This window comes from Phlebotomus papatasi, chromosome 1, assembly GCF_024763615.1.
Source record: "Phlebotomus papatasi isolate M1 chromosome 1, Ppap_2.1, whole genome shotgun sequence".
NCBI classification, from domain to species: Eukaryota; Metazoa; Arthropoda; class Insecta; order Diptera; family Psychodidae; genus Phlebotomus; species Phlebotomus papatasi.
Window position 1 is genome coordinate 60788225 of NC_077222.1, and position 10089 is coordinate 60798313.

The 10089-nt window shown below is 32.7% G+C and overlaps 1 protein-coding gene across 2 annotated transcripts in view; it reads right to left on the reverse strand.

Moving 5' to 3' along the window:
• Positions 1-9758, reverse strand: part of LOC129809559 (uncharacterized) — a 36141-nt gene extending 26383 nt beyond the window's left edge. The window contains exon 1 of one of the 2 annotated variants that reach the window (XM_055859485.1): positions 9561-9758. The gene's annotated coding sequence lies outside the window, so the exon portion shown is untranslated. The remainder of the gene's footprint in view (positions 1-9560) is intronic. The other variant, XM_055859486.1, reaches the window with a different exon arrangement.
• Between the last annotated feature and the right edge of the window lie 331 nt (positions 9759-10089).

Below are 10089 nucleotides of genomic sequence, written 5' to 3' on the forward strand. Positions count from 1 at the left end.
TTTTCGGCTTTTTTCTATTTAAATTTATTAGTAAAACTTATCGAAAAGTATTAAAATTCAATAAACAAGGTTTATATTATTTTACTTTTTATAAAAATAAAATTCGATATTTAAATACTAAAAACATTGAAAGTAGATGGCATGAACTCAGAGAAAAATAAATATTTGTTAAACCAATAGTACATTTTAATATAATTTTTAGATTTTATAATAATGATTTTATAATTGAAAATTGAATCAACATTTCACTTTCTCTGCTTTATTTAAAAAATAAAATTAATTTAAATGAAAGAACCAAATATAACAACTTGTTGATTCAGGAGTTGCAGAATAAATTGGTTATTAAGCTAAAGGTGTTCTATATCACCTAATATAGAACAGATTGTTTAGATTTAGATGAATCATGAATCTAAGCAAATTCTATTTCGATTATTTCCATAAAACCAAAGTGTAGTTTTCTGCTGTTTTATGAAAGTGAAATACTATAAAAATATTTTTAGAAACTATCTCTCGCTGTAAAGCTTCACCCCTTGCATGTGAAACAAGCGATAGGGAAAATAAGCGGAAAGTAGAGAGACAGATTTTTCATATTTTCTATCGTGTTCCGCTCCCATAAGTGCTTTATTGGTTCAATTATTATTATCAACCGTCAATAAAAAAAAAATACTACATCTCTTCTCTTCTGTTTCCAATTCCTCGGTGGCTTATTCAATATGTGGGCAGAAATGCTAGAAGCGTTAGTAATTAAATTCTGCGCGCGAAAATGTTTGCAGAAGTAATTACATTACAGTACATAGCACCGCTTGAACTATGTTAGTTTTATGGATTCGAAGCAGACGACACATTGCCTAACTATATTTGAAATTTGACGATGGGATGTGCATTTGATTCAATTTTCTTGTCATTTAAGTATATTAGGTTGGGGGTGGTGGGTGGCAAAAAAAAATGGGCGAATAAAAAGAAAACAGTGATTGATTTTTTCTCTCTCTGTGTCAAGACTTAAATTCAATTCCAATGTCTTATATAGGGGGTGGTATCTCTTTCAGACAGACGACAACGACAGAGAAAGACCAAAGAGCTTCACAATATTTTATTATGGTGCGTCCTACCCAGCGTGGGTGGTTAGGGAATGTGCTATATACATAAAAATTCATTGTAGGGGATTTTCATGTATTTTTATTGTGGTGGAATTTGCGCGCGGAGAAAATCGAAAGTTGAAAAAGCTCAACGAGGCATCAAAAGTGCTTTATTGTATATATGCACATATATATATAAATTTAGCTTCAAGGGAGTATACACAGAAGTTTAAGAGGGTAGGTGAAGAAAAAAAGCGGATGTTTAGTAAATTGGGAATGAGAAATATGAAAAGCGGCAATAATTTATTGACTCTCTATCTCTTCCAATTCACCTCATCTCGATGAATCACACTGGAAAAGCACCACCGATGGCAATTTCGCAGCGGAACTCAGAAGGAATTTGCAAAATGCAATCATACATCAATAAAGTACAGAGGAAGTTTAAAATTAGAAAATACGTTTTCTGCAAATAATACAAGCTTGTGAGAGGAAGCACAATAATCTTGTGTCAGATATAATTTTTCTACCTTTATTTATTATGTACATTTATTCCCGGGAACCTTTTTATTTAACACTGCGTGCCCTCGGAAGAGAGAAACCCGAGGACGAGTACCTGCCTGGAATTATGGCAAAGAGATACTGATGAATACCAAAAGCTGCTCACTATAATGGCTTATTGACTGAATTCACTGAATTTCTCATTTCTTGGAACTTTTCCAATCAAATTGAAATTTCTCCAAATGATTTATTAGTTAGGATTTAGGATAGATTTTCAATAAATATTTGTTATTCATCTCATAGATTTATGAACATCGTAAAATTTTCTCTTATAAAATTGTATTGAAACTTTAAAATATTATTTTATTAGATAGAAATATGCAAATTTAAATATGAATTTTAAGTACTAAAAGAAATGGCAACGTATAAAAAACTTTGAGAATTACTTAAGCACGAGATTTTAGCTTAAAAATTATTTTCCCATTGTATAATTAAAGTCGTATAATTAATATCATATAGTATAAATAATATCTTCTTTTCAAAAGAATCAAACGACTTTCAGTCATCATAGATCTAGTTTACGGGTTTCAAGCTGTAGAATCCACATTTCATTAGTTAAATCAGCATATCGTGACTTATTTTTTGTGATTTTTAGGTATCTAGGGTAAGTGTGCCAAATTCCGGCCAGCTTGCAATTTCGGCCACCTTTTTTGTTCCTCGAATTTCCACGAACTTTTAGATTTTACGTACTCTAGAGAGTATACAATGCAAAAGAATAACAAAAAATGTAGCTTCGACAAACGAGATGACGTGAAAAAGGCATTGGAATAATTCCCGAAGGGCAAGGAACTATGAGAATGAAGGTGGCCGAAATAGGGCACCAAAGCAATGTCTATATTTTTATTCATTTTAAAATGTATTAAGAATGATTTTAGAGAAAATAAAGATGATAAACTCTTTACAAGGTTCCAAGCAACACTCTTGCAAAAGAAAGAATAAAAAAAATCAATTTGTATTTCAAATATTACATTTCAAACTTAAGACTTTGACGATTGCATGCAATTGAGCCGAAATTTGGCACACTTTCCCTACACATTCGGAATATTCGTAATTATGTTTAAAAACTCACTTTATATATAAAAATTTTATAACCCTATTAAAAACATTTAAAAATAAAAGGGGTGGCAAATCGTACCAGGCCTTCCGAAGTGCTCGAAATCGTGACTTAGATGCTATACCTGAAAAATACTTTAGCGGTTCTTAACCGATTTAAACCGAATCATAAATTATTCAATAGATTCCACAAAATAGTTTTGAGAGTAATAAAAATTATTTTCGGACAAAAATTACTTATCGCTTCATAAAATCGGTACATTACCGGTTCACAATCGATTTGAACCTATTTATAAATCACTCAAACTGTCGGTTATGAATCTGTTTATTACCGGTTTATAAACCGATTGAAATCGGTTCAGGCTCGTCGAGAATTCAAAGACCTTTTCAACGAGCCAAATATGATACCATTCGATTAAGAAATACGCTCTCTAGAGCCTTTTTAACTTATGACGTTGAAAAATCGTTATTAGGAATAATTTCGTATAAGGACGAAATGTCCACCTGAGTGTTTTCTATAACATAACCAAATGTTGATATGTTGCATTTTGAAAATTGCCATAAATTGAAAAATCCCCCTATATTGAAGTTACGGTTTTACAAATCGCTCTTTGGAAATTACAAGGGGTCAACTGACTTTTTGCGATTTTGAGATTCTAATTCACTTAAAAAGACAATTTAATAATATAATATAAGATTTTCAGATAAATCATTAAATTTCGTTATTAGAAAAGTTTTTCAAAATTTTAATCTTTTTGATTACTTGCATAATTTTGCAAGTAATAATAATTTGGCACAAAATATATTCATTGTTTAAATTTTTGTGAAGCAGGGGACTAACTCAAGCAAGTTGATCCATTTTCATTCTAATTTAAGCAAAATTTGCACATCATTTAGAATGACAAGGAGCTAACTCATTAAAAAACATATTTTGAAAGGTAAAAATATAAAAGTTTCGATGTTTATATTAGTGCTCATACAAATAGAAAAGAAATAAATTGTTTTGTTCAGTCATTAAATTGAGATACTTATTTACACAAAGTTGAATCTTTCATGCTATCTCCTGAAAAATAACCGAAAGTTAGTCGGCCCCTTGTAATTTCCAAGGAGCGAAATGATGGAAGTTACGATAAAATCATTCTTTGTTGATTTGACTTAACTTACATTTATTTTTTTTTATTTTTTTTATTCTTTATTTATTCTTTATTTCGACTCAAAAGTATGGTACCCCGGACCCATTTTTAAGAAAAATGAAACTGAACCAGATTAATTAAATATTTCGTTTTATGTAAAGTTTTCAAAAGGAAGTTACGACAAATGCTGACAACTGACAATTTCTCCAGTGAGTGAATTGAAATTATTTCAAAAGGTTTTTAAATATCCCTGAAAAGTCTCTGAACCTTTTCTATCTAAGAATCGTAAATTTTATTGTTTTCCTCAAAACTAAATTGTGTTTCGTCCATGATATTTTGGGCTATCTTTCAGATGATTCATAAATCGTTTAATTTGTTTGCTAACAAGTAATCATAAAAATAATAACGCTGTTTGCGGAATGCTCGAACTCTTCCATGAATTGAATTGACAAATAATGTGAAACTTGGGATATACTATCATCTATCTCACGAGTTTGAGCATTCTGCAAAGCTGGGATATTTTAGCAGCCCTTTTCATTTGAAATTCAATTGTGATACTGCTACACTATCCTGAAAGCAGATTTGGAAATGATTTATGAAGTTATGAACTGACACACAAGGAAAAAAATAACACAATGTAAAAAGCTTTATAAAAGACTAGAATTTTCGTACACATTGCCTAATATCATGTCAAGTTGATCCATTAAATAATTTTATTCATCCAAAAATTGATGTCAAACTAATTCTTAGCTCATGACATGAGACTGATGAGTTCGACCACTTCGTGAAACTGGGACGATGTACCACCCCTTATATGACCTATTTTATCTGAATGGAACCACTTCCAATTGGATCTAATTCTTAAAGAATGATAATTGAATTTGAATCTGAAATTCAATTTTATTTGCTTTGTGCTACAGTGGGCAAATTATGAGATCGTTACGAATCTGTTGAATTCCATTGTGACTCGGTTGATATGATTTTGGATAGTGAAGTGGAGAAGACGTCGAGTAATCCACAATTTCATGAGTACAAAGTACAATGTATTGCTGCATTTGCTGCATGTCTATATTTTTATTCATTTTAAAATGTATTAGGAATTATTTTTTTAGAAAACAAAAATGATAAACCATCTACAAGGATCAATGACTACTCCTTAAAAAGAAGTAACAAAAAAATCAATTTGAATTAAAAATATTACATTTCAAACGACTTTGGCACTTGCATGCAAATGCAATTATGTCGAAATTTGGTACACTTATCCTAGACTTAGACCTTATTTGTTGCATAGTTTTTATTATTATGTTCTGTTATGTTACAAACTCTTGCTATTATTTTAATACAAATAGCCTCTAATCCTTGATCCTAAACTCTCACTATATGATAGTTTGTTCTGATGCTTGAACGCCATATATTACCGGCTAAATTCAGAAGTTTTTTTTAGAAGTTTTGTATTTCTAATTCACACCTTTCAATGCGGTTCTCTGGATCAGTGTAATGTGCTGAAAACACCTACAACTAAAATCCAGAGACGACTAGGCTCCACTGGTAAAAAATAAAATAATCAAATTGATCCAAATTTGATCCTTTTGCAAAGGATGGATCAAATTAACATGTTCTATTCGGATAAATGAGGCGTTCGGAGCAAAAAAAACTCTAAGTCGTATGCATTTCCGTATTAAAATAGCGTTTTTTTTTTGCTCTGAGCTCCTCAAATGTGCATTCAACTTTTGAAATTTGATCCATCCTTTGCAAAATGATCAAATTTGGATCAATTTGATCCTTTTATTTTTACCAGTGTCGTACATAGCCAAGTCAGTTCCTAATCACACTACAAACCTTAGCGTTTACTGGCATACACAAATTATTAATTTTGAGAGTTTTATGGAGATATTTCAAATGAAATGTAATAATAATCCTTTAAAAATGAAGTTACTTGTAAACTTACTTCACAAATGATTTATAATAATTATATATAATTAACATCAAGAATTATTCAATAGTATCGTGCAAACAAGAGGACTTCCATCTCACAAATTATTGTAATTAACAATAATTTACGTGAATTGAGATATCAATTTAGAAATAGTTTCATTTTCAATTGAGTACATATGCATTTCAATAAAAAATATCTGCATAAGAACCATCAAAAGTTATATGTTTTGTGAGCGACAATAAATGCTAAGTTGTGTTTGTAGTGCATCAGGTACTGACTTAAACCTTGAACAAGTTTTATTGTATTTGGACTATTAGTCGTAACTGTGTCATCATATATAAATCTGAGGATTAAGAGGATTAACCCTATTATTGTGGGCACACTTAAAAGTAGAGCCTGAATAACAAGGCGAAAAAAGCGATTTTTTATTGCCTTAAGATAAACTTATCTATGAATATTTAGGGAAAGTGGGGCACCTCTGAATTAGGGCAGTTTTGCAATTGGGCTTTTCATCCTATATTTAAATGGAATTGAGCCTTATAATGATGTATTTTAGCTGCACAAATGGTTCGTAAAGTTAAATTGTATCATGGTAAGGACCAGTTTCATTTAAAGATTGGAGAAACAAGTACTATTTTAAAGTTACCAAACTGTAAAGGCGCTACACTGAAGTATTTTCAGTTCATCATATTTCCCGTTAATTAGGAAGCGTTTCGAAGAGGCGCTCCAGTGACTTATTAATTAATCCATCATTTTGTAATCAAAAATATTTGAGCACTTTAAAAATGTATAAACGTATAACAAAAAAATAAAGAAACTTCAAAAAAATGAGAAAAGTATTTAATTTTCGGGATCCTAATTAGGAAATTAGGAAACTAAATTAGGTAATTAAACAGTTCAACTTCTCAAGTAATTTATGTTTTGAAGCCGCTTTTCATAGTTACGACCTTCTCTATATCCGGCTCTTAGCACTTGCTATTAAGTTATGTTATTCGGTGGAGTTTTGTTAACCTGGGAATCCTGTTTTAATTGCAAAGATTTTCTAGAGTTAAATTTTATTGCCACCCGGTTTATCGCATTTTTTAAAGTTTTTCTACAATTTTATGGAATTGTTTTTTTTTCTTTAAATTATTTATTGCACTTTCAGTGAAAGTAAAACTTTAGTAGGGGGAAGTGGGGTTAATGTAGTCCTGGGGCTGGATTGTTATACGACTTTTTCGCATGTTTCTAAAGGAATCTGGGCCTTACAATTATTTTTTTTAGGGTAAATGACCTTATTCAAGACCATTTTCAGACGCTTTAACTTTGACAGAAGATTCAACACATTAAGTTCATATTTTTTCTTAAGAGAATTACGTAAATTTGCTCCTTGACTCTTGTAGAATGTTACTGTTTAGTGAAAATTCATTAGATATAATTTGAAAACTTCTTAAATACAAGAAAAATACGCAAGCGTAAAATGCTCCTATTGGAAGCAAATTAATCCAAATGGAGACAAGGGAAAGTTTCTAATTGGAGACAAACAGTGTAACTGAAACCGCGACGAAAGGCTTCCAAAACCTTGTTCAGTTGCTCTTGAATTCAGGATTTGTTCTTATTCCTGATCTTTTCTCCTTTCCTATCTAAAACAATAAGAAAATCTCTCCAAAAAAATCATATTTCGAGGGTTTCCTATTGAAGCATTTGCAGACACTTTAAAAAAAAACCCTTTTTGTTCACGAAATAGGTAATTATTTCATTTGAAAACTTCACGTGCCGTTAGCAATAAAGATTAGCACTTAATTTAACTAAAATTAGCCAGAAATGTGACATTAAATATTAAACAAAACGAATAAACAACAGTCACTTTATTGTGTTTTTCATTGGAAAACATGGTCGATCGATGAAAAATCCAATGGTGAAAAGGTACAATATTTATTTTTCTGAGAAATTAACAAATTAAAATTTGTGAATATGAATGGATTTTTGCTTTATTTGGAGCAAAATTAACTAAATAATGAAACTGTGGTATAGAAAATATATAAATATAGTAATTTAGTACTGTATTTGCCATGAAAACAGTGATGTTTCCTTTTGGAGTAGCGATAAAATTCCATTTGGAGCAGGTTTTGAATTAGCTTAATTTACCCTAGTTCCACAATTGTTTTGTAGAGCTAAATTACACTGCGTTAAAACAAAATTTCCTTTAGAAATATGCGGAAAAGTCGTGTATCAATGTAGCCCCATAGCTCAAATTAGCCCCACTTCCCCCTATATTACTAAATTTTCTTAGAGTGTATTTTTATCGATACTATTGAACTTGCATTGTCACTGTTCAAATCCTGTTTTAATCTAATTCAAGGATTCTATAGAAATCAATCAAAAAGCTATTGGGAAGCCCCTATAAGCTTGCAAATTCGTCTTGGAAAATGCGTGGGGAGAGGACCAAATGCAAAAAAGCAAAATACGGAAAGCCACTTAATCTCCCCGCCCGCTGGTAATATTATTTTTCTTCTGAGGACTCTCCCTGCCTTTCCCATTCTCCTTATAGGAAAATTTATTATTCGGCGCCGGTCTTCTCGTCCAACAAGGGGATTGGCCCTCCAGTATACGCATTGAGCATCTTTGTAGTTTATCTATGTGTCGTTGACCAGAATGCAAATGAGAATTTTAATTAGAAAATCCTATTTGTCTATTTGGGTGTTTCCTGTGTTAACACTGGTATTTTCAGCTGATGGAAAAGTATACACTACGGGTACATTAAATAGATGCCACAGAATTCGCTGAGATGGGGGTGAAAAACCCCATAAGGTGAAAAATTGCAGAGTGTAGCTCTACAAGAGCACAGAGGGAATATTTGAATGAGTTTTGAACAAAAAGTACTAAACAACCCCAAGACTGGACTTGTGGGTGGATATAGTGCGGAGAGTGGTATGGGATATCGAAGAGTATACAACAAAAGACTGTATGTCAGCATCCGCCCATTCGCCCAGATAGCAAAACTCTATATAAGGGTATAGGGAAAAAAAACCGTCCTATCCAACTCTTGAGGATTTCTCCATCGTCCCATGTTGTGTTCGGTCGAACATTGGGAATTGTTCCCTTCCTTCTAGTGTCCCATTTATTTTTTTTTCTTGAAGATGTCACAAAAAAGTTAAGGCATTTTACAGTGGGTATATATGGGCTTTTTCTCTCTTATCGGTTCACCTCCTTCCCAATAAAAATCACCCAATGCTCTTAGAAACACGAGCAAACCCCCGTTTTCTCATGAGTTTATCCGGAGTGAAAGACTCTGTAAGACACATTCCATATCATCCATTTGGAGCACCAACAACGTTCTTCATCGCTTGTCTCTACTCATCCCCCGCAATCCGGAATGCAAATCAACTTGAAAATTAAGTGCTAAGACAGGGCATGAAATTTTATCACATAAGTTGACTTTCGAATACGTGAAACTATTACAAAACCTTCGCACTGCTGATTATTAAATAATAATCTCACAGGGATTTATTTCTACATGAATTTGTAATCAATATTAAACAGTGAAACAACAGCGCGATATGAGAATTTTGTAGATGGGGTGTGTAGGTTGATGTGCGATGATACTTTTTCCACCCAGAATTGGGAGATGAAAATGAATAAATGAATTCAATTATTCTAGTACAGATACATATGATGGTCTATATTGCAGAGGGAATTATTGTTGTAATAATACCAAATGAAAGTAAATAGAGGTATATTGCAAAACATTTTAGTCACCAGGATATTCCTAAATAACAATTTCAAGAGTAATTTCAAGGTATATTTACAAAATGAAATACTCACACTGATCGATTAATTGGGCGGAAGTGGTTGAAATGTGAAAATCACCCAGAGAAGAGGAAGAGAGAAAATACAAGAGTTGCACTTCACTTAAAAAGATGCACAGAGAACAAACCACAGTGTATTCATAAGTTGTCACGATTCCCAAGGAAGCCACTACTGAAGCGACCGTCTGAGTACATTCGACTCATGATGTGTACTGGGAGGACGTGAGCCAGGAGCAGAAGCTCAGAGTTCCGTAATGGGAGCATTATTTACAGAGGCGCCACGGTGCGTCTCTCCAGAGGGTGCTGACGTTCACGGGGGTTGGGGAATATGCCTTTCATTCTGTGTGTGTATACAAGAAATGGAAGCCTGCGCACTAGATCTCGTTCACATGCTCCTCTCTATCGCAGCATCCGCGCCCCATTCTCACACCTCATGCTGCGTAAGGCACCCCCTCAGGCCCACCCATTCAATCCCCAACCCCGAGGGCGCAGCGTCATGTATACAAGCCACAAATAAACCGTGATCGGTGAGCAGTTTCGTGTAT